Source organism: Arvicanthis niloticus, chromosome 13 (genome assembly GCF_011762505.2).
Source record: "Arvicanthis niloticus isolate mArvNil1 chromosome 13, mArvNil1.pat.X, whole genome shotgun sequence".
NCBI lineage: Eukaryota > Metazoa > Chordata > Mammalia > Rodentia > Muridae > Arvicanthis > Arvicanthis niloticus.
Window position 1 is genome coordinate 48,911,793 of NC_047670.1, and position 22,248 is coordinate 48,934,040.

General features: G+C 48.4%; 1 protein-coding gene across 2 annotated transcripts in view; it reads right to left on the minus strand.

Annotated features, from left to right (window-relative positions):
* Nucleotides 1-22,248, minus strand: part of Slc45a4 (solute carrier family 45 member 4) — a 72,165-nt gene extending 49,917 nt beyond the window's left edge. Inside the window, exon 1 of one of the 2 annotated variants that reach the window (XM_034516634.2) lies at nucleotides 22,003-22,248. The gene's annotated coding sequence lies outside the window, so the exon portion shown is untranslated. Of the gene's footprint in view, nucleotides 1-21,412; nucleotides 21,886-22,002 lie in introns of those variants that run through there. The other variant, XM_076911477.1, reaches the window with a different exon arrangement.

Here is a 22,248-nt window from a genome sequence, read left to right on the forward strand (position 1 = left end):
AACCAGTGGCCTGTGTCCCTTAGTCCTGCAGACAGAGGCTGAGGCATAGGCACTTTTCATCTCCTTTTCATCCCAATGTTCCTCTGTCTCTGTGATACCCACTACCTAGAAATGCCACTCCAGGCCCACTGTGATATGTAGAGCCTGCATGCTCCCGGGGCTGGCCAAAGCCACCCAACTAAGTGATATATCAATCTGTGAAGAGGGATAGCTAGCAAAGGCCTGTGCAGAATGGTTTCTGGAGCTGACAACAAAGCTCAGGGTCCACCTGCTCCAAAAGGGATAGCCATCTCAGGAAAAGGCCCTCCTGGGCCTCCCTCACCTTTCAAGGATGCTCCAATTAACTCCTCCCTACTTTGCTATGGGGCTATCACTGTGAACTCTGCACAACAGCAGTGAAGGGTATCATGCACGGGAACAAGAAAGGCCACTCCAAGGAGCCATACATAGATTAGGTACCCCAAAGCAGAGATGAGCCTAGGTCCTCCCCCAAATCTAGAGCCTATCCCATGTGTGCAGAGATCTGCAGGGTACTTCTAGGTACACAGCCAGCAGGGTAATCTTTGGTAAAGCCTGTGTGACCTGCATCCCACTGCCTCCACTACACACTGCTTCTCCAGGACACATCTATTATATAAGCAGTGCTCAGGACCACAGGCCAACAAAGACAAAGAAAATGCAGCATAGCAAGGGAATTCTAAGGCAGGGAACACAGCTAAACAAGGTGGGGGAGAAGGAACACTCTCAGCAGCTGCCCCAAGGGTTTGCTCTCCTCAGCCAGGACATTTAAAGCATTAAATTTCAGTCTGTTCTCACAGAAAAACCTCAAAAGGCCAAATGACAAGCTTCAGCAATGGTTCACACAGTGAGCCTCCACATTCCTGGAGCCAAGGAGTGGGCTCCCATCCCATGGTTTCTATTCCAGACACTGGCTCCAGGAGTTGGGATAGATCATCAGCAAGGGGAGGGGTAAAGGACAGAGAGAGGGAGGTCTAGTGGATCTTCTGTAGCCAAATACACAGTTGGCTTAGGTAGACAGTACCTAGAGTCACAAAGGCATGAGGGGAAAATTCCGAACTCCAGCAAGAGCAAGCCCTCTGTGACTCCACTGTGCCAGATCCCCACATCTCTGCTACCAGCTCAAGCCTCTAGGAGAGCAGGTCAGAACTCACAGCTTCTCTTCTTCCCCAGTTTCTGCTGGAACTGATGACAAGGGGACAATAAAAGATGTGGTTTGTTGAGTGTTCTGAAAAGCCATGACCTTCAGCATCAGAGGCCAGCATCCTGCACAGGGACCTCTAATGTGGCTCCAACCTTGTCCTTAGACACTTGGTCTAAGAGGCTACCTCAAGTGCAGTCATTAAAAGCAGATCAAGGCAAGAAGTGGTCATCATACAAGCTTGAAAACACACACAGACCTTGAAAAAAAGATTTGGGGGGTAGGGAGGGCATGGCAGCACACACCCATAGATCTAACACTTGGAGGGTCACATAGGTTCTAGACCAATGTGAGCTACAGAGAGTTCCAGAACAACCTAGGTTAGAGAGAGATCCTGTCTAAAAGCCCAACACAGGCCTGGAGAGATGGCTCAGCAGGTAGGAACACTTGCAGAGGATCCAGGTTTGTTCTTAGTACCCATATCAGGCAATGCACAACCACTTGTAAATAAATCCAGTTCAAGGGGATCTGATGCCTCTCCTGGCCTCCACAGACACAGTACTCAAATATACATTGCTACATAATTAAAGTTTATCTAGATTGTTCAACAGTGGTGGCACACGCCTTTTAATCCCAGCACTTGGGAAGGCAGAGGCAGGCAGATCTGAGTTCCAGGACAGTCACGGCTACACGGAGAAACCTTGTCTCGAAAAATCCAAATTAAAAAAAAAAAAGTTAAGCTAGGGGCTGGAGACTTGGCTCAGTGGTTAAGAGCACTTGTTGTTCTTGCAAAGGACCTAAGACCTAAGTCCCAGCATCCATGTTAGAGGCTCACCATCTCCCTGGGCACCAGACATATATGTGGTGTACAAGTGTACACACAGGCAAAATACTCATACACATAAAAATAAAAGTAAATATTTTAAAAAGTTAAACTAGAATCTTAAACAATACACATCCCCTCTTTTAAACATATCTTCTATTGAAACTATTTTCTTTTCTGAGACAGACTCTTGCTAAGTAACCTGGGCTGACCCAGCATTCAGGATCCTTTGGTCTCAGCTTACCTAGAAATACAGGTGTGTGCTACCATACCCAACTTATTCAAACTATTTTCAATTCAGAAAATGAAAGTACTAGCCAAATAACCCTTTTTTGTTTTTTCAAAAGCCACAGAAACATCCAGGACCTGTATTGGCTCCTGGTCCCTGCAAAAAGGTCAGAGCCCACAATGAAGGGAAGAGTTGGGGTCACCTGTTGTGGCCCTCCCCATCATGAACCTCTGCCATCCTCTGCAAACCCACTTACACCTCAGGTGGAAGCCACCAAATGAATTATCAGTGCAGGGTCAACTGGAAGCATCCCATTGTCTCCATGGCTTGCCCTGCTCAAGTCAGATTACATCACTGACTACTGAGAAACTTAGCAATGGCTTGAGCAGAGCAGTATCCCAAGACCAGCATGGACTCCAGCAGGTCATACAATCTCCTCGGACAGCAAGACATCTTGCCAAAAGAGAGCAAGAGGCAGCCACTAAGGCAAGGCCCAGGAGAAGGCCCTACACTGTAAACTCAGTACATCTCACTTGTTCCTCCAAAGACTAATTTAGGGAGAAGACATGGCTGCAACCCATCCGTCTTCCCAGGAAGTACTGATTCACAGCCCCACACTGCTGACAGGTGAGTTCACATGTTGCTCAAAGTCCTGAAAGACACCAACCAAGGCAGATCAGATCTCACTAAACCCCTCTCTGCCCTCCCCAGGTCAGCTGAGCCATAGGCATTAACCCTTCAGGACTCCAAGTGGGAGGGAGCTCCCAGAGCTGGGCACTAGGCTTCTTCTGATCCAGTTAGCTGAGCTGCCAGTGTGGATAGTCAGCTACAACAAATATGCAAATTATTTGGATGATTGTAAAAAGAATATATTTTTTCAGGTAGCTAATAAACCTGAAAATAAATAAATGGGAAAAGAAGCAGAGTGTCCTGGCCAGAGCTGTAATCCTGACACTTAGGAGGCTGAAGCAGGAGGAATGCACTGAAATCAAAATCGGCCTGGGCTACTGAAAAGTCAGTTGCAGGACATCCTGGATTACACCACAAGTCTGTCTCACAGTAGAAAAGGAAGGGACCAGAGAGATGGCTCAGTGAGTAGACACCTACTGCCTTGCCTCAGAACTTGAGTTTGATCCCCAGACCCATGTGATAAAAGAGAACTAACTCCCTTTAACTGTCCCTGACCTCCATTTGCGTGTGTGTACACGTACACGCACACGCACACGCACACACACACACACACACACACTTTTTTTTTTTAAAGGAGTCTATAAAGGCTTTAAAAATGAATGTAAGCTGGGCTTCCTAATCCCAGCCCTGGGGAGATGAAGGAGTTGAAGGCCAGCCTATTTACTCACATGGAGGTCTCCCTTCCAGCCCTTGCTATTCCAGCCCCCTTCCAATCCTCCTCCACCTCCAGTCTCACTTTCCAGGCAAGCTGACCATCCTCTGGCAGCCACCTCTCAGCATTTTGAAATCTGGATCTAGCTCCAAACAGGAGGGACCCAGTTCCCTAATATGAGATAAACAGTGCTAGCTCACTCTACCTCCCAACCAGCCATCTAGCCCTGCTCTAGCCAAAGGAGCCTAACCTGTTCCTTCTCCAGTAAGGGGTGTCTCCATAGGTCAGAACGTCCAGCTATGCCCCGCCACATATCAACAACTACACAGAAGCAAGAAAACCCTTCCATCCTTGGGCCTCAGACTTGTCCTCACAGGAACTGCAGAGCTGTGTGTTTGGGCTCATTTTCATTTCCCCGCAGACACTGCCTACTCAACTGTTTCCTGTGGGTGTGCAGCAATCGTAGCTGAAACTTACAAGGTGCTTACCATGAGCCAATTTCTTTTCTAAAAACTCCATCTATACTAGCTCCCAGCAATCCCGTGTGGGGAACTCTAACATTAGTCTCATTTTACAGAGAAGAAACTGAATCAGGAAGGCAAGAGCAGAAAGGTATCAGAACCCTTCCTCCCCTTCCCTTCCTCCACTCCCATCCTGTCTGTAGCATCCCCAGAGACTCCAACTTCCCTAGAGAAAGGCAGGGAGGCTGAGGTGTTCATAATGGATTGGTACTTGGTGTGCATCACAACCAGTCTAGGGCCTTCGGGAGGAGAACTTCAAGCCCTCAAACATCCAGAAGAGGAAAGAAGGTATGGCTGATGAGGCCTGACTGGCTAAATTCTCCAGGAGTAAGGCCAGAGTGGTCCTGCTCTACTCCTCTTGCTGTCAGCTGAACAAGTGAGTCAGGGAGAATTGGTGAGAAGGGAGAGGTGATGTGAGAAGGGAGAGGTGATGTGAGAAGGGAGAGGTGATGTGAGAAGAAAAGGGCCGGAAATGAAAGAGCCAGGCCCTTCCTCCAGGTTTACTAATGCCAGGAAGCTCGGTCAACAAGCACTTGCTGCACACTCAGAAGGCAGACAGTCCCACAGAACACACCAAGCATTCATGGGGAGCTAGACAGATGGAACACCTGACTCAGGGAAGGTGACCGACACAGCTGTGCAGCCACCTGCACTATATAGGCTCTATTCTTCCAAACACAGAGATTTAGGGCAAACTAAGGTTTCTCTCAAAGCACTCTCCAAGCAGAAGGGAGTGGGTACAATCTCAAAGCAGAGGAAGCTCTTCAGACTGACAGAAAACTTCCAAGACATGGAGAAAAACAAAAAACAGAAAAGATAAACCAGCCCACATGGAAGCCTCTCAGAATAGGAGGATACAGTACTCTGAACTAAAGTCCAAAGACAAACTGGAATGGCCCTGTCAATACAAAATGAACTAGTAGTGCTGGTGGCAGCAGCTTCTCCTGAGAGGTTTGCTTTTAGGAGAGGTAACTGAGCTATGAGGGGAGCCCTCTTCCACTCCACCCACCCATCATCAGGTGGCCCAGCAGGTCCATTCACAGCTATCATTCCTACAGAGTCTATACATATTGTTCTACCCCTAGGGCACCCCACCAGCTACCTATTGTACTACGACTGGGGGAGGGGGGAGTGGGTGTGCACTGTTCTGTAGGAAGTCCATGTAAAGCCAATGGGAAGCTGGACCCAACACACAGGAAGCTAAGTGAAGTGTAAGATGCAGAGAGATCTGCCTGGTAACCCACAGATGTGCAGGGAGAAGATCAGGAATGGCCCATCATCTCAGGAGGAAAGATGGAAAAGTGTGGGAGTGTGGTCCAAAGGAACAGGGTGCAAACCTAGCAAACTGTGGCCTATATACACAGACAACCCCAAGAAAATGGCTCTAAGGGAGCCGTGGGCACAAAGACCATTAGTGGAGATGAGGGAAGGATAAGTCCCATACACTTCTGAGAAAAGCTACTCACTGTGTGGGGAAAGAATAGAGAACTTCTAGCAAGAACCTGGTGGTTAAGTCTTGGACTTTTATTCAGTCACAGAAGAAATGACAGCCAGCCATTGTAACACACATTGATAATCCCAGCTCTCAGAAGGCTGGGGCAGGATTGTGAGTTCAAGACCAACCTAGGCTACATAGCAAGAGACTATCTTGTAAAAAAAGAAACTGTAGACTGATCAAAGCCCCTAAGCCACTAGTAAGAAGTGACATTACAGCTTGGTTCTTCATGGAAACAAGAGCTGAATGATACATACAGCCTGTCAAGGACAGAGGGACAGCAGAAGTAACCTTTGTGGCTGGCCTTCTCCTGGGCCTGCCTGCCAGGAAGCCAGGTGCGACATCTGTAGAAGCCACTCTGAATAGGAGCAGGCTTCCTATCACAAGAGGAACTAAGTGGCCACACGGAAAGACTCTGGAGGTCCCTGTCTGTGGCCTCTGCAGAGGGGTCTCAAGGGAAGCTAGTGAGCAATGCTGGAGCAAGCAGACACCAGCCCTACAGCCCTGTAGGAGGTATCCCATCCCTGCCACCCCTATGATCAGCAGCCAGCTAAATATCATCTTTGATCGGCAGGCCAGTACTCAAGGGCTCTTGATAGGACAGCCTCAAACCCCAGGCTGGTCCTTTGCAGTCAGTACCTACCAGTTCTTACTGAAACAAAACATGAACTACTGATGAACTGGGGCCCCCAAAACCAGGCATCCCCAAAAGAAAGTGAAAGTGTGTGACAGGGCTATATCACCTAGTTCAATATGCCTACTCAGTATATGACACATGACACATGCAATTTATACATATGCAATACAACAGTGTGACAGAACAGACTTCAATCTAAGAGCATGCATATAAGATGGTCATCATACAAGACCATGTCCAAAGGACTACATTTGTCATATAGATACATGCATCCACATAGTCTATAGCTCTATTGTCCACATCCCTGCCTTCTACAGCTACTGACCCAACTGACTACAGGTAAAAAATAGTCACAAAATTTCATGTGAGCTGAAATTCTTTTTCTTGCCATTAATTCCCTAACAATACACCATAGTGGCTGTTTATACAGCATTTATACTGTGTTGGGTTAAAGATGACCTGAAGATGTATTTGAAAGACATATCTAAAGATGACCTGAAGCATAAATAAAGATGTATCTAAAGATGACTGAAGCAGTACATCTGGCTCTGTGATCAGGCAGATATGCAGATGCAGATCTGACCAGGACTCCTCTCCAGGGCTGTGGTGCTGGCAAAAAGGTCCCAAAGGGTTCCACAAGCTTCAGGTTCTGACCATTCATTCTCCCAGCTTCTCTGTCCAGACTTGAAAATGTAACTTTCTGGGGCTGGAGAGATGACTCAGCAGAGTCAGAGAGATGCCCTTCCAGAGGTCCTGAGTTCAACACCCACCAACTACATGGTGGCTCACATCTGTAATGGATCTAATTCCCTCTTCTGGTATGCATGAAAAGGGAGCATTCATATACATAAAATAAATAAACCTCTCAAAAAAGAAGAAAAAAAGAAAATTCTACTTTGCACTCCCTCATTGCCAAGTCTTACCTTGGCCACATTTTTCAGTGTGACATTGCTTGGATCTTCTAGACAACCTTGATTTTCTGTGGTGCTCACTGCTAATTTAACTCCCCTAAATATCCCCATAAAGAGGCTGTCACAACAGCATCCAGCAGTTACTTTGCATGGTATTCAATCCACAGCTTTGCAGACAGGTGAGTACCTGGCATGGATAGAGGTTCAAGGCCACAAAGATTATTAATCCTGGCCAACATGACAATATTAAAACACAACAAAAGCTGTAAGGGCAACCTTCCTGGGATTGATCTCTAATGGAGACAGAGCAAAAGAATGGCCTAGCACACAGGCAGCCAGCCACCCAGCTCCCAAGTTCCCACAGCTCTGATGACCAGACCCTGTGGCCTCCATTCCCAGAGCCCAGAAACTGCCCAACAGCCTACCTTATCTAGAGACAGGGCAAGCTGGGGCCTCCTTTGGTAGGTATTAGGAAACACATGAACATCCACTAAAATGTACACAAAACTGTGTCAATTTGTGCTGTGTGAAAGAGGCATAGCTCTCACCAGATTCCAAAGAATCACTCATGGCAGCACCATGGGACAGCGTGCTGAGGACAGCATGTGGCCTCAAAACTGGTCGAAGAACTTTCTGCTGTGGTGTGGTTATGAGATCATCCTTTTGTACTTTTTAAAATCTACTCTCACTCTGTTGTTGCCTTTAGGATTTAACTGAGCAATTTAAGTTGAAAGAAAGAAGGAAGGAAGGAAGGAAGGAAGGAAGGAAAGAAAGAAAGAAAGAAAGAAAGAAAGAAAGAAAGAAAGAAAGAAAAGAAAAACAAAAGAAGGGCTGGGGATGCAACCCAAAGGTGGAGCTCTTGGCTGATATGGATGAGGCTTTGGGTTCCATTTCCAGTATTAAAAAACAAAACAAAACAAAAAAAAAAAAAAAAAACCAAAAAAAAAAAAACAAAAAAAAGGAAAACAGAAGCCAGAGGCAGTGGCACATACCTGTGGTCCCAGCCTCTCCCCAGGCTGAGGTAGGAAAATACTTAAATGTACACACTTAAGAGCAGCCAGGGAAAAGGACAACACAGCTGGGCCATGGTGGCACACACCTTTGATCCCAGCATTCAGGAGGCAGAGCCAGGTGGATCAGTTAGATATCTGCTAGTCTGAGGCCAGCATAATCTAAACAATGAGTCCCAAGTCTCAACAACAACCACCACCACCAAAAAAGGAGGAAGATGAGAAGGAGAAAGAGGAACAAAAGCAGTGGGTTGGAGAGGGCAACATATTAAGGCCTGCCCTCCTCCTGAGGCAAAAAGATGGTTTTTAAGTTTAGGAAGCTCTAAGAAGCTGGCCAGGTCACCAGCAGGCTGAGATCCTTCCAGAGTGCAGCAAACACTTGGTGGTATATAAGAACATGGGTCAAACTGTGTTTTCTGGAAGCAATCCTGAGGGACAGACAGAAGTATAAACAACTGTAAGTAAAACCATCACTTTGTCCAGTCAGACCAAGTGAGGGAAGCACAGGGGTGCTACTGTCCGCAGACAGGCCAAGTGTTGTGCTGGGAGAGGTGGCGAGTCTGCTTATTTTGAACCTTCTGTGCATGGCCTTAGCTCCCTGTTTTGAGAAGAAACCCAGGGCTGGCCCTCTGGAGGAAAGGCAGAACTAGCAACACACTCAGCAAGATCCTGGTTTCACATTTCATAACCAACACATTCCCATACCCAGATAAACCATGCTGTCACCTCCCCCCTCAGCTTAAGTAAGTTGCCCAGCACAGCCCCTTCTAGAAGGTTCCAGAAACTAAGCCTACTCTGTCATGCTTGGCTCTTGGATCCCCTGCACCTGTCTGCTAGGTGTGTGTGGGGGTGGGGGGGGCATAAGGCCACCCCAGCACACAGCTGGCGGAAAACAGGGCCAAACAATGTTCACAGTATTCCTGGGATGGCTCTCACAGCAGTCATAGAACATGTCCCCAAGGGGGTCACAGCTGTAGCCAGACCCACCACACCCCTCTGAGTCCTGCCTTCTCAAGCCACACTGGCCTAGCCTCTCCTCCTGCTTGTCCCCTAGACCCTAAGCACCTATCAACTCACAGCCAGGAGCTCTCGCCACACAGGGGCCATGTCAAGTAACTCCAAGGGAGAATGGCCAAGCAGTCTTTCAGATCAGGCAGGGTCACCATTAGTCAGTCAGGTGTACCCCTCTGTTGAAGGCTCAGTCTTTTTGTCAGCCTACCTTTGATGGTTGTGATTCTGTTCTTTCACCCCTATGCTCCAAGCCCTAGGGGTGGAAGCTCCTTGCAGGCTGCTCTCTCACCCCAATTCTTCTCAGAGTCCTACCATTAACTCTACTCTTTCCCTCTGTCTACTCAAAAGGGTCGCACACTCCCTGACAACACCGGGAGCTGTCTTTCCACAGAAGCAGTCCCCTTGTACACACATGGCCTCATATGCCTGTGCATATACCAGGTCTCTATAGAGCCATTAGTGATAAAAAAAAAAAACAAAAAACAAGCAAACAAAACTGTGCAAGAGGCCCACAGCTATAATCCCAGTACACAGGACAGAGGCAGAATTGAAGGTCAAGTTCTAGAGGTACAGCTTAGTGTTACAGGGCTTATCTAGCATGCATGAGGTTGTGTACCAAACCCAGTAACACTGATAAAGAAGACAAGTTACTCCTGAGCACATGAATTTGAGGTCTACCTTGGGCTATATAACTTAGATAAGACTGGGCTATAGAGGGGGGGGTGTACAACAACAACAAATCAAAAGAGGAGTAAAACTTAGCAGTCTTACTTTGGCAAAGAGGTAATGGACAAGGAGAGGGCAAAAAGAACATGGGCATGAGGTACAAAGGCCAGGAGCAGAGGGCCGCAGAAGGCAAGCAGTGCTGTAGAGTGGGCACTTACCTCTGAGAGGCTGAGGGCACTGGGCTTCCCCATGCCTGTTTCCAGGTGTGAGCTCCCCAAGCTGAGGGAGTGTCCATACTCACACAACTTGGCAGGAAGGAAGGCACCACACCTCTAGCCCACCCCAGGCACAGACCAGAATGTCCAGGCCACCATTCTCTCCTTAAATGACCAAGGAAGAACCTAGTCCACCAGGGAGATGTACGTAGGCACAGTTCCTTTACACTGAAATGGTATCCCAAAACTTCAAGCACTTGGCTGGTGACACAGAGACATCTCATCAATCATCCTTCCACCTGTTACCATGTAGCAGAGCCCAAGACACAATGGAGCTGTGTCATGGCATCCACAGGTATCCAAAAGAGTTCAGCCAAGCCGTCTCATCTGTCTCCTGAGCTGTTGAGTAGACACTGTTTCCTCTGAGTTGTTTCTAAGATGAGACCCATAGGTGGACAGAATGACAAAAACAAACTCTCAGTGCTAAATGTCACAGAAGACAGCTTTCCAAAGTCAAGGACCCCAGAGACTGGGATCCGGTCTGGTCTCCTGATTATGAGGCAGGGGGATATGTTCCCTTCATCAGGACTCTGACAAGGCCACCAACCAGGTTTGTCTCACTTCCCAGAAAGCTGAAGACCAGACCCTGTCTTTCCCACCACCTATGGAGACAAATGGAATCAAGTAGAGGTCCTGCCAACTCCACCCTTTAAAACAGCAACTGCTGCTCAGATGCAGCCAAATGGTGGCTCGGCCCCCAGAATAGATGAACACAGCACCCTGAGATCTTATGTCATATCTCTACAAGACCAAGGTCATTTCCCGCCTCATCTCACACTGTGCTTAGCACACTCGGGCGAGAGACAGTAAGGAGAAAGATGCCCAAGTATAAGGCTATGGCAGACCATGTAACAAGGGTGAGTCAAAGCGCATTCAGCACTTCAGGCAGTCAGTGCACACTGGGCCTGCAGAAACTGGACCCTTGCAGGACAGGGACAATTTCAAGGCATGCTAATGATCTACATGCTATGCTAACCAGGTTCTGTGGTGATTACGGTAACCCACAACTAACCAAAAGAGAGTGCTATGGCTGGAAAGCACATACCCTCCAGTCACATGCAGGAACCCTACTCCTAGGAGGGGAGTGAGATGTGATGAGATCATGAGAGATGAGAGACCTGAGTGACTTCCTCATGTTCATGAAAAGGTTGGGTTAAAGCCTTGTCCATTTCCAGCATGAGGATATAGCCATAAGGCATCTCTTTGAAGCACCAAATGTTCCTTCCCTCAGCAGACAATCTGAGAGCACAGCACCCTGCTCTTGGTTCTCCAACCTCCAAGCCCATGGGGAGTAAACTGTTTTTAAGGCCATAGCCTATAGTATTGCTAAGATCCTGGTGTCCCACTAAATTCAGTATACCATTCTAGAAACACACTCAGTTCCCAGGGGTAGCCTGGGACCAGAACTCTCTAATCTACCTTGCAGTGTTGTACAAATATAAGTATCACAACTGCCTTCCCTGTAGCCACTAAGATCCAATGCACCAAAACACCAGCAAAGGGCCCACGGATGGGAACAGGAAGCCCCTGTTTATTCCCAGGCCAGCCCAAGACTCCAAAGCAAAGCAGAACTGGGTGGGCATCAACAATTCACTGAGTGGACCAGGATCTGGGCAAAGCATAAGGAAGTAAGCCTACAACCCCTGTTCTCAACTTTTTTCCTGTGCCATTCTAGAGGTGGAAGCCATGCTCTGTACTGATGGCTTCCAGTCTCCCACAGATCTGCCTAAAACCCCTATCTGGGCTTGACACCACAAACCACCATCACTCCTGGCAGGCTTATCAAGACACAGTGCCCCTTGCCAGAGATGGTGCAAACTGTCAGTGTGGGCTGATAACAATGGTGACAATGCCACACGTCTGCACCCACAGCTGCTCCTACCCTGTAGACCTGCAGGCAGAGCTTCTTTCTGCCCCACATCTTCCTCCATTACTGGTGACACTGCCACAGGCAATCTACTCCCTCTAAACCTGCTCTGATTTCATTTTGCACTTGGTTGGTTTTAAGCATCGCCTAATTCCAGTATCGTGCAGCGTATTAGGTAAAAATGACACTCAGAACTGGAAAAACAAGCCAGGGATGGTGGCCATATGCCTATAAACTCAGAACTTGGGAAATGGAGGCAGGAGATCAGGAGTTCAAAAAAACAGCCTCATCGGTCAGCCTCAACTACATGAGGTCCAGGCTCAAAACAAAAACAATTTTTTTTTAGAAGCACAGGGCTGGGAATATGGTTCTGTGCTTGAGTGTTTGCCTAGCAGATAAGGCCCACCAAGCTTTTCAAGTCACAGTGGCACATGCCTGATCCCAGCAGTTCCAGAGTTTAGGAGACTGAGGCAGAATGAGGACACATTGGCTACATAACAAGACAAAGATAAGACAAAGCAAAACAAAAAGGGCAGTTCAGACTAGAAACTCATAGATAGTTGTAGGTGTTGGGTAACAAGCAGAGATGACACTATCTCGCTGTACTGTTCACCTTTCTAGGTCTAAGAAGAGCAATAACAAATTTCACAAAAACCCTTCAGATCAGACCAGGGACCACCTGCCTGGACATCCTCCAAAACCAGCCCAGGTCCGGTTCCTGTGCCTGTGGGTTCACTATGCCTAGATATCTGGCCACACAGAAGCATCATCAGGGTAGAATAGATCTTAGAACCAACCCTGGCCTAGCTCAAAGCCTAGGTGACCTGATAGGAATGACGGCACAAGAAGGAACTGTGTACCAGGGCAGGCTCATGTAACGGTACGGGGAAGCTGCTTGTCCTCACAACTGTAGGGAACCAAATGAGACAACACAAGGACTGAGCCAGTGAGTACCCCACCCCCCAGTTCAAGGATCCTTCTTGCCACACTCCTAATAAAGAAGTCTAAGCCCAGCAGCTGAGCAGCCAGTAGCCACGATGAGCCTCCTCCAGCAGCGGGCATTCTCTTGGCATGGGTAGCAACAGCAGAAGAGCCTGGAGCTGGAATGCAAGGAAGATGGCACTTCCACAGGCAGAAAACAAACAGCCTGAAGTAGTGCTTGACTTGAGAACATAAGCCAGGCAGCCTGATACACCCTGGGTATGCACCAGGCTTGGCCACTGTGATGTCGCTCTGGGCAAATCACTTAACCTTCACATTCTGAGTTCTATCAGAGGGCTCAATGCTCTTTGTGTTAGTGGCTGTCACTCCTACTCTTCAAGTGCCTATTCCACAAGAACAAATACCCCTTGGGCCCATGGTTATCACACAGAGACTGAAGGCTGTGTGAGCCGTGGTGGTTTCTGGGCCAAGGACACAAAGCCAGGGCTGGCCACTCCCTGAACTCCTCCCAGGACAAAGCTGCCAAGCTCCCACTAAACAGTAAAAGGTACAGGCCCCTCCCCACCCTCTTCAGAATTAAGATCACTTTAGCTATATACGTGACTCATTCAGCAAGAGTGGAAATGTTTTCAATAGCTTTGCAATTCTCTGTACTTTGCCTTAGGACACAATTGTTGATCCCCACTGCCTTCCCCACAACACACACACACACCCTACTCCTCACCATACCCAGCTACAGTCTATCTGTTGGGAAAAGACAGTTTGACCTATAATCTGACCTCCCTGTTCAAGCTTTCCCAAGTCAGAACTGCCTTCAAATGGTGCTGAGCAATGGCAGAACGGCTGGCCCATTCCTTGACCTGACTCCATCCATCAGAGGGGAGTGCTGCACAGAGGTGTACAGGGCCTCAACGGGGGAGGGCTTCCCTATTCCAAGCTTTGATGCAAACAGTTTTACATAAGCGATATGAAAAACCACTAACAGTCACTTGAGCATTCCTGTTGCTTGCCTGACTGGGAGGAGATTTGCATGCTGGAAGGAAGCCCAGGGGAGTGCAGTTATTTCTAGAGAAATAAAGCAAGAGGACCTCTGTCCTTTCCTGTACCTGCCTTCCATCAGCACACATAGATTCCCCAAATCAGGAGACCCCACCCTCCATCTTAATGCCCCAAATACCAAGGAAACTGAAAAACAGTTGCTGTGCTGGAGATAAGCCAGCAAGGCTCCATCTCTGGGGTCACTCAACATCTCCGACAGCCTCATTCTTTGATTTCAGTTGTCTTCTCTTACCCTTCGAACAAAGGGGCTAGGGTCCCTCTTTCTATGCTGACATCTCCTTGCTCAAACAATCTTGAATGCATTCTTTGGTTTGTGTTTTTTAGTCTTGCTCTGTAGCCCAGGCTGACCTCAAACTTCCACTGATGGTAGATGTGAGCCTCCACACCCAGCTCTCATGTGCTGTACCCAGCAGCAGTGATGCCAGAGACAGGTGAAAAGCAAGGTTGGACCATGCTGTGGCTCTCTAAAGCAGTCAAATCTCTTGCCCACTGCTGGGCACACAGCACTACCTCAGTGCCTGGATTTGATGCTCTCCAGCCACTGCATGTTCTGTTCTGAGCATGAGGTTACAACAATTTGTTGTTGAATTACTAAACACCCCAACAAGCCAGCACATTTACACGCCTTAGCAGGATTTGAGGAGTTAAGCACTCCACAGCAGCTCATCCTGGGTTCTCAGGAAGAGGTTCTAACGCCCTAGTCTCCCAGTCCAGGTTTTCTTCATCATTCTCCCTGATCCACTCAATGGCTCTCACCTGAGACCTGCAGGCGCCCTCAGGCCTAGAGCAGGAGAAAAAGCAAATGGGAAACCTGGATTACTAAGCTAGAGTCCCCAAGAAGCCCCAGGCCCAACCACCTTGCTCTTACTGCCATTCCTTTTTCTGGCAAATTAAATTTTAACTCAAGGCATAATCCACAGGCTTACATTTTAACCAACCCAAGTAAAGATGCAAACCCCTAACTGAACCACACAATGCCTTTGAAATCCCCCATCTTTCTGCCGTTTAACACGTGGAGTACTCAGAAAGTACGCAACACAATACTGTGAGGTGTAAGACAGACCATCTCCAGTGACAGCTAAACAAAACAAGGGCCTAGTCCCTCAGATATGCAGGGGACATGTAAAAGCAGGAGATACCCTGGAAGAACACTCTCAGGGTCCCCAGGTACAGTCTTCACACAGTATCTCCTAAAATTAACTGCCTGAGAAGTCCCTGGCAGGCCACATCTAAACCCAAGGTCACCTTCATGCTTCTTCCACACCTAGACAAAAAGAAGGCTGTCAGACAGAGTAATGGTTCCTGCTTATAATACCAGCACTTGGGAAGCTAGGCAGAAGAATTGCTGCAAGTTCAAAACCAGTACAAAACTCTGTCTTTAAAGAGAGAGAGAGAGAGAAGACTGTTCTCACAGAATGTTCCAGCAGCAGAGGTTCCAGGGACAGACAGTTCAGTAAGTCCTTTCCCTGAGACACACACCTTATAGGTCCCTTACTCAGCCACTCTGTTCAGAGACCCAATTCCATGATGTTCTAAGGCATTCTGTAACGTCTCACTGGGCCTGATGAGTTATGATTCTGTGACCAAGCCCATAGACCATAGTTACAAAAGTCAAAACTGCTTCTCTGGACTGAGATGACATAGCCTAAAGATTACAGAAATGTTCTGAATTACAATTTCCATGTACTTCTGTCACACAAAAGAACAAAAGTAACCAATAAAAAGTTTTTCCAGTATAAAGACAAGTTACATTAGAATAAACTTCACAGGGGGAAATGAAGACAGCCATTAGTATGGGGGTGGGGGGGAGGTGGCTTTGACACTATTAAGAACAATTTGTTCTTGTTCTTCCAAGAGGCATTAACCGTGGGAATGATGTCACTAGGGTGTCTGGCATTGGGTCTTACTTTTAAATGCCTACAAATACTACAAATGACATCTTTTCAAAGCTATTCAAAATTGGAACCAGGCACTCGGGAGGCAGAGGTAGGCAGATTTCTGTGAGTTCAAGGCCAGCCTGGTCTACACAAAAAGGTTTTGGTATGTCTATATTTTTAAATATGTCCAAAGTTTTTCAAAGTTATATGAGAGCATTTGCACAAAAACATGGGAAGGCATCTATTTTAATGAAATTTAACCACTACTGTAAATAAGAGAGTTTCTTTTGGTATTCAGCTAGTCTTCCCTATGTCCAACTTTGATCCTCCTGCCTCAGCATCCTGAGTGCTAGGATTATAGGTATGTGCCACCATGTCTGGCTCTATATTTTCTTTTCCCCTAGTATTTTGAGACAGGGTCAGTCATTACCCCAGGCTAGCCTAGAATTTATTATGTAGCTCAGGCTGGCTTTAAATCTGGGGCAATTCTCTGCCTCAGCTTCTTGAGTATGGGAATTGCAGGTGTGTGCTACCTTGCCCAGCCTTGTTCAATACAAGTGATTTTTACCTCCATTATAGCTGTCAAACCATGCCCTAAAAAAATAAAAAATAAAAAATAAGTAGATGGTGGTAGTGTACACCTCTAATCTCAGCACTCCGGAGTCAAAAGCAGGTGGACTTCTGAGTTTGAGGCCAGCCTGGTCACATAGCAAGTTCCAGGAGAGCCAGGGAAACACACAAGAGAACCTGTCTCAAAATAAACCAGTAAATAAATAAATAGGTAAGTAAACAGATGGAGGTAGAGTGCCATGGCTCTGCAGGTAGAGTTAATTGCCATGTGAGGCCACAGAAAAGCAGGAGAGACCCACCACTCAAAATGTTCTGATGTCACATTTTGCACAGTTGCATGTGTACACCTCCAATGCATAGACATTAAAAACTGTTAAAAACAAAACCAAAACCCAAAACTACAGGGGGCTGGACATGGTGAGCATTGGGATGAGGCGGCAGAGGCAAGAGGTTGCCTGGAACTCACTGGCATGGCAGCCCCCAGGTTCACTAGGAGACTCTTGATTCAAAATTAAGGTAGTGATCTGTAGAGGAAGATACCCAGTGTTAGTTTCTGCACGCGCGCGCGCATACACACACATACACACACACACACACACACACACACACACACACACACACACACACACACACCTGATGGAGAGCTGCAGTAGTAGCAGCGAGTCCCACACAGGTCCTGATTCAATTCCAGTCTTCCAAAAATTTGATGGAAAAATACTTCCTCCTTACTCCAAACCAAAAAATCACACTCTGCTGATTGGCTGCACTTCCCTCAAGTGGTGACTAAGTTGCTGGCAGCAGAGAGCTATTTATTATCCTTTGGCTTACAACATCTAAGTGACTGCATAAAATTATGCAGTAGGACTTGTACACAAAGTACAGTGTCCACTGCATCAGAGCCAAATGCATGCCCACCTCAACGCCTCAATGTCTCTTCATCTTCTAGTCCAAAGTGTGGCTTTTCTTACTCAAGATTTTCCCTTGTCTGAAAAGGGGATGTGGTAGCTAACCAAGTTATGTGGCTGCAAGTTCAAGAGACACTAACTACAAGAACTCAGATCAGGGGTTGGCTGTATAGGGTCCATTGGCCATGTAAGAGCCTGGCATAGCAGGTCCCATGCTAGGGCCCTTCCCTACCAAACTGCCCAGCTCGGAAAACCCTTCTATAGATGTGGGAAGGTTCAGCTGAAGACAAGGAGACCTAGTCTGTACAATGTCTCCCAGTTCTGGGCTTGAAAGAGGAAAGGAAGCTAAGCTTAAGGATCAAAACTATAACTGGGCAGTGGTGGCAAACATCTTTAACCCCACCACTTTCCAGGAAGAGGCAGGCAGATGTCTGAGTTTGAGGCCAGCCTGGTTTACAGAGTTAGTTCCAGGACAGCCAGGGATACACAGAGAAACTCTGGCTCAAAAAGAAAAACAAAAGGATCAAAACCATAAAGCAGATCCCAGGGCTGTTCTGGGTTCCACTTGTGAGCAGCCTGACACCCTCGGACCCTTGTACTTGGAGGACACACCTAGCACCAAATAAGGATGAACAAGACAAAGAACGGGTTAGCCCCTTTTTTACATAGACAGTAAAACACCAAAAAATACACTCATACACATACAACAATAAAGTAAATAACACAAACAAACAACCACCACACCTAAGCAGTAGCTGAGCTACTACTACAGGGACTTTGGGACTGTCCTCACTCCAGCCTCAGGTTCTGTGTCTTTCCCACAGCTCCCAAAAGCCCAGCCACAGCATCACTGGAGACGGATACACTCGGCTATCCACACTGCCTGTCTGACCTTCTGAGGCACTGACACCCACAACCTCCATGGAGGACACAAGGCTGGCCACCTGAGAACACAGTGGCCCCTTGAAAAGGGGCATGAGGAAAGCTAACAGTAATTTTTTAAAAAACAAAACAAAACGCTGGGCGGTGGTGGCGCACGCCTTTAATCCCAGCACTTGGGAGGCAGAGGCAGGCGGATTTCTGAGTTCGAGGCCAGCCTGGTCTACAGAGTGAGCTCCAGGACAGCCAGGGCTATACAGAGAAACCCTGTCTCGAAAAAAAACAACAAAAAACAAAAACAAAAAAAAAAACAAAAACAAAAAACAAACAAACAAAAAAAAAACAAAACAAAACAACAAAGAACAAAAAAACCAAATGGGCTATGTCTGCTGAGTCTGTGTAATCCAATCTTTTCTCTTTTTAAATAGGTCTCAGGCTAGAAGGATGGCTCAGTGGTTAAGAGCATGTATTTTACGTGTTAGAAGTTTTTCCAGAGGTCTCAAGTTTGATTCTCAACATCCACATCAGACAGTTCACAACTACCTCAAACTCCATCGGGCTAGGAGGCTAACACCTCTGGCCTCTGCAGGCACCTACATTCTCATGTACATATATACACATATACAAAGACACACATATATACATCACTTAAAATAAAATTTAAATATTAAAGAAGAGGGGCCTCCCTACATATGCCAGGCTGGACTTGAACTTTCAATCCTGCTGCATCACCCTTCCTAATGTTACAATGTTTTATTCTTAAAAATGCTTCTCAGAGCCAGGCACCTGAGTACAAAACTGTAATTCCAGCACTTGTCACGAGGAGGCACCCCGGAGGTAGAAGCAGGAGTATCAGGATTCCAAGGTTAGTCTCAGCTATGTGAGACCCAGTCTTTAAAAAACAAAATCCCAAACACACACAACCAATAACAAACCCCAGGCACACTCCAGCCTTCACATAAAAAGCAGAAGGTGCCTGTCCTGAGCCTGACCAGGTTCCTCAGGCTGGGAACAAAGATGTCTTTTCCACCAGCATGGAAGAGGCCTCAAGTTTCTCTGAGAGGGAATATCACGGGGCTCAGAACTTGATAGTGGGGGATGGGGGAAGAGGAGATGGGGGGGGACACTCGAGGCACATTTTGAAAGTTCCCATTTAAAAAGATCCTTGTTCATTGACTTTGGTGGAGCAGTTACGCTAATGCAAACAAGGAGACCTTGTCTAGGAGCTGGTGGGGGAGGTGCTTCAGCTGAGCCCTCTGTAGACTCTGGTTTATGGGGTCTTCCACCCCCACGATGGGTTTCATCCATGAGGCTGTCCCCACTGCTGAAGCGCTGCTGGACACCACTGAGCACTGTGTTACCTGGTCTACAGTTGAGGCTCTCTCCTAATGGCATATCACTGTATGTACTCTCGTTGACATAATTACATCATGATTAAAAAAAAAAAAAATCCAGGGAACCACAGGAGACGAGCATAGAGTAGCATCTTCACCCACCCTTAACAAGAACACAGCTTTTAGCACATTCTGATTCCACAAATTACAGGCACAGTTCTGCCAGGGGTGTTCCCCAGGAGGGCACTAGCAATTTGGGGTTGTCTGCCACCTACAATGATCACCAGCCACTCTTATTCAATGCCAGCCCACAAATCTGTCAGAAACCACCCCTGGCTGGATACCCAAAGCTGGGGCACCAGGGTCCTCCGGACAATGAGAGGGCATAAGGCAGGGCAACCGAGGCATCCTAAACCCTAACACTACCCTCGTTCAATGCCCTCATCTGCCTTCTGGATAACACAGGTGAATCAATTCAGCATCCCCTAAACACCACTCAAATACCTTCTGAGGCTCCGTTCCTGCACAAGAGACCTCAGGAGTTGCAGCATCATAGCCCCCTCCTCCCCAACAGCTCTACAGGCAGTCAGATGAGGGCAAGAAGGGTTTACTGCTCCCCCAGCACAGACTCCCTCCTCTCCAATAAGCAAAGGTGGAGGGTGTTAAAAGCAAGCTACCTTGGAGATCACCCAGTCTAATCTCTGATCTGCTTCCGAGATGCAACAAGGGCCAAAGCTGCAGCACACAGCATCTCTGCAAGGAAGCCAGTGAATCCTCCAAGGCACCCGGTGCTGGCCCTGGGCCACCTCCCTTCACAGTCCCTGGGTTGAGGCAGGGATGTTTCCCAAATAAATCACCCCCACATATACCTTACATGCATTTCAAACCTTTCAAGAGAACAACTTCTCCGCAGCAGTCACAAAACAAGCACAATCAGCTGGAATGCCACTCAAGTGTAGGATTTTCAGATGACCTACTTCCCCAATCTCTCCCCGAAAGCACTTGATTTCTTCACTATGCTGGAGTCTCTTCCCACCTGGAGCCCACACAGCTCCAGGCCCTGGTCACTGCCTCTCTCCCTTTCTCAGCAGCTTCTGCAAAATCTCTGCAGAGCCTTAACTTGCCCATCTAATGCAGGATTCAGATCTAAGCAGCAAGAGGGTGTTAGTCACATTGTTTCAAAGCTGGTGGAGTCTCCCAGTTTTAATGACCAGCCATTTGTCACCCTTAAGCAGTAAGGCACCCCTCCAGCTTCTCACTTTATGCTTTCTTTTTTTTTTTTTTTGGGGGGGGGGGTGTTGAGACAGGGTTTCTCTGTGTAGTCCTGGCTGTCCTGGAACTCTGTAGACCAGGCTGGCCTCGAACTCAGAAATCCGCCTGCCTCTGCCTCCCAAGTGCTGGGATTAAAGGCATGTGCCACCATTGCAGGCTTTCACTTATGCTTTCTTACTACAAGGAAAAATAACAGAGGAAAAGATTTCCACCACACCCTACCTGTCAGCAGACAGTGGAGCCAGCTGCAGGGAATTTGCTTAGAACACACTTCACGGTGCAGTGGGGCGACCCAGGTATATGGCCCACCCTATGAGTTTCTGGGCCTAGATGATCACTAGAAACAATGGCTTCAATCGCTCATCTTCCAAATCCTGTTTGCCAGGCACTCTTTGAGCACCTCAGTGCAAGAAGCTGCAAGGCCCGGAGGGAGGGCGGTCAGCTAGGCGACCAGAAGGGGAGACTAAGGCAGAAGTTGAAGCCACACTCTATCAGTATCCCGCCGGGAAAGCACAAGACCCTGACTCCCCAGGGCACCTAGTACCTCTTCCCACCCATGGCTGGCCCCACCTTGTAGAATTATTACGAATAACTAACCAGCAGGCTGGGCTCCCCAACTTGGACATACCTCCCCTGGAAAAGCCCTCCGCAGGAGTGTGCTCTCTGGGCGCCCATCAAGCGCAGCACACCTTGGAGAGGAATGGGTTAAGCTCAAGGGACTGGAGGAAGATTGGTCTCGGGGAGAGGGACCGGGTTTCTCCAAATCCGAGGCTCTGCACCTGGAGCGTAGTGCTCCCGTCTTCTCCAGGGACGAGGTGGGCTTCGGGAAATAAAAGGTGCTCGCAAAGGGTCAGACCACCAGCTAGCAGCGCTGCAAGCAGTGCGTGTTTGGGGACAAGGATAGAGAGCGGTGACCCAGGAGCATTTCAAGGTGGTGGGCCCAGAGCCGGTGAACTCCCAGAAGTTAGCAAGGGCTGGGCAGAGGAGGGTGCGCACCCAACGCTAAAGGCGGGAGGTGAGTGCTGGGGTGGCCCCGGGCGAGTGTGCAAGGAGTGCACACACCGCGGCCGCAGGGCCCGGGATGCGGACCAGCAAGGGCAGGTGCGGGCTGCACCGCAGCAGCCGGGTGGGGGCGGGGAAAGACGCGGGGTCAGTCGGGCCGCGGGTTCGAGGCACGGGCCGCGCGGAGGGGGGGGGGCGGCAGGTGCGGCCGCTCACCTGTCTCCTCCGGCCGGGGCCGCGGGGCTGGTGGGGCTGGCTGGTGGCTGGGGTGCGGGGCCCCGGGCGCACCGAGGCGACGGCGGGGCGTCCGGGCGGCGGCTGCGCCCTCGGCGGCGGCCGGCCGGGCGGGTCCGTCAGTCAGCTACTCGGACAGGGTGCGAGCGCTGCGAGGCTGCGGCCAGCTCGCGGGGACAACGCCGCTTTATCAGGTCGGAAACAGCCGCTGCGCGCCGCTTCCGCTGA